A 2,411-nucleotide genomic window follows, 5' to 3' on the forward strand; every position below is an offset into this window, starting at 1 on the left:
AAAAAAAAAAAAAAAAAAAAGGCTATTTGAAGGATGACTGAAAGCCTTAGTCTGTGGAGCCTGGAGTTGGGGGTGGTGTGGTAGGGGGAGCATTCCTGGCACACAGGGGCAGGTGTGAAGGTCCTAGTGGGGAGGGATAGCTTGGAATCCCTAGAAGTATTGAAAAAGGCACACTTGCCTATGGAGCACAGTAGAACTCTGATACATTTGGGGCACCGGAAGTCAGAATCAACTCCACAACAACTGGTTAGTATTTGTTTTCTGAGTCTGGGTCCTTGCTCATGTGTACAATGGGGATGATGATATTTGCACAGGAGGGAAATGATGAAACGTGAGCACGTGGAAGCAGTGATGGGTTGGTTCCACAATGCCTACCTAGAGACATCCAACCAAAATGAGTCCAACTAGCTTTCTGGGGCTTATTCCCAGACTTGTCTCCTTCCAGAAGGTGTTTTTAAAAATGCTAACCAGGGGCTTTTTGATTTCCCTCTTTCCTGTCAGTGTGAAACTCTAGCAGGCAGGAATCGCTGGGTTTGTATTCTGACTAACGAGAGTGGAGTGTAGAGGTTGCATTTTTTTAGCCATGATAGTGTGCCCCAGCATATTTTCCCAGGGAAACCCTGCCCTTTCCCTATTCTGCTGGAAACTTCGGGCCAGCCAGACAGTGAAGCATCTGGGATCAGGCAGGGAATTGGCCCAGAAGGGAGCTCAGACAGAGGAAATCAGAGTAAATCAAACCAGATGGGTCAAGTGGAGGCTGGTGTGGGGGCCTGGTTATTCTCTTTCTTGCATGGAGGGAAGCAAATGTGTCCTGTCCCTTTCCCACCTAGGACTTTGTTATTTTTTAGGGGAGTTGAATGCAGGATCAGAGTCAGCTCCCCCCCTAGCATTAGCTCCCCCCTGGGGCAAAAGTATCACATACCATATGTCTCCAAATAACTGAAAGTTATAAATCACACTAATATATTATAAAATATGTTCTGCTCTCCTGACATGACAAAATATACTTTGATTATACACAATAAAGTATATGTAAAGTCATGGGATTTATATAACTGAAAGTTGGCAAAAATATCAAAGATGAATGCATTTAATCATCATTCCATATTTCTGGGTGTTCTGTTGTTGGATAAGTGATGTTTGGATGGATAAAATAAAGACATATATATTTCATAAATTAGTATGTATTTATTCTATAAATTTTATTTTTCTTTCCTTCCTTTCAGCAAAATCAGTAGTTGTGTTCTTAGAAATCAAGATTTTAATGTAAGCTGTATTCTAATGTTAGCAATGTCATTTGTTTTCCCTACAACTTAGTTATACTGATAAAATTTACACTTAAAAAGTATACATAAATACTTCTCACACTTTATCACTCCTTACGATAACCATCTCATTTTCAATTCTCTTTCCTAGATAATAAGTATTCATTTCATCATTTTTTATTCCTCTTAAATATTTGACTATTGTAGTATAAAGTTTTAAATTTTAAAAATTAAACCTAGATATTTTTCATTATTTTTAATATTGCTGTGTTAATGCCACTAAAAGTATCATTATGTTTGGTTAATTATTAAACTAGGAGCTCTGGTATCGTAGTGCCTAAGGCACTTGACTGCTAACCAGAAGACTGGTGGTTCAAACCCACCAGCCACTCCTCAGAAGGAAGGTTGGGCAATCTACTTCCATAGAGATACCACCTTGGAAACCCAAGAAGGGGTCACTATGAGTCAGGTTCAACTCGACGGCACATAACAACAACAACAATTATTAAACACAGTGTTGTTTTAAGTACATATATTACATTTCTATTTGACAGAGACATGCTTTTGTTAAATACTATAGATGTCTGTTTATTCAGCCTTTTCGCATTCTAGAATGTTGCATGTGATCTCATCGTCTGCTCATCCTCAATGATCTAAGAATTAGAAAATAAAATGTATTAGGTTGAAGATAGGAAATTGCCAACCTTTGATCATTTTTAACATATAAATATGGTAATTTCATACCTTCAACCTAATAATTCCAAAGTGTACACAATTTGAATGTTTTCCTTAAAAATCTAAATTAAATGTGATAAAAATTGATTTTTTCACAAAAGTTGTTTTTCTCCTATTCAAATTTTCTATTAAATTCAAAAGTGAAAATATAAATTATAAACCAAAACCAAACCCATTGCCATCAAGTCAATTCTAACTCACAGCGACCCTAGAGGACAGAGTAGAACTGCCCCACAGGTTTTCCAAGGCTGCAAATCTTTAGGAAGCAGACTGCCTCGTCTTTATCCCAATGAGCAGCTGGTGAGTTCAAATGGTAGATCTTTTAGTTAACAGCTGAATGCCTTAACCACTGCACCAACAGAGTGTATCTGGTGGGTTTGAACCACCAGCCTTCTGGTTAGCAGTCAAATG

The sequence above is a fragment of the Orycteropus afer genome, unplaced genomic scaffold (assembly GCF_000298275.1).
Source record: "Orycteropus afer afer isolate SDZICR_OR568_19922 unplaced genomic scaffold, OryAfe1.0 scaffold00160, whole genome shotgun sequence".
Classification (NCBI taxonomy): Eukaryota; Metazoa; Chordata; class Mammalia; order Tubulidentata; family Orycteropodidae; genus Orycteropus; species Orycteropus afer.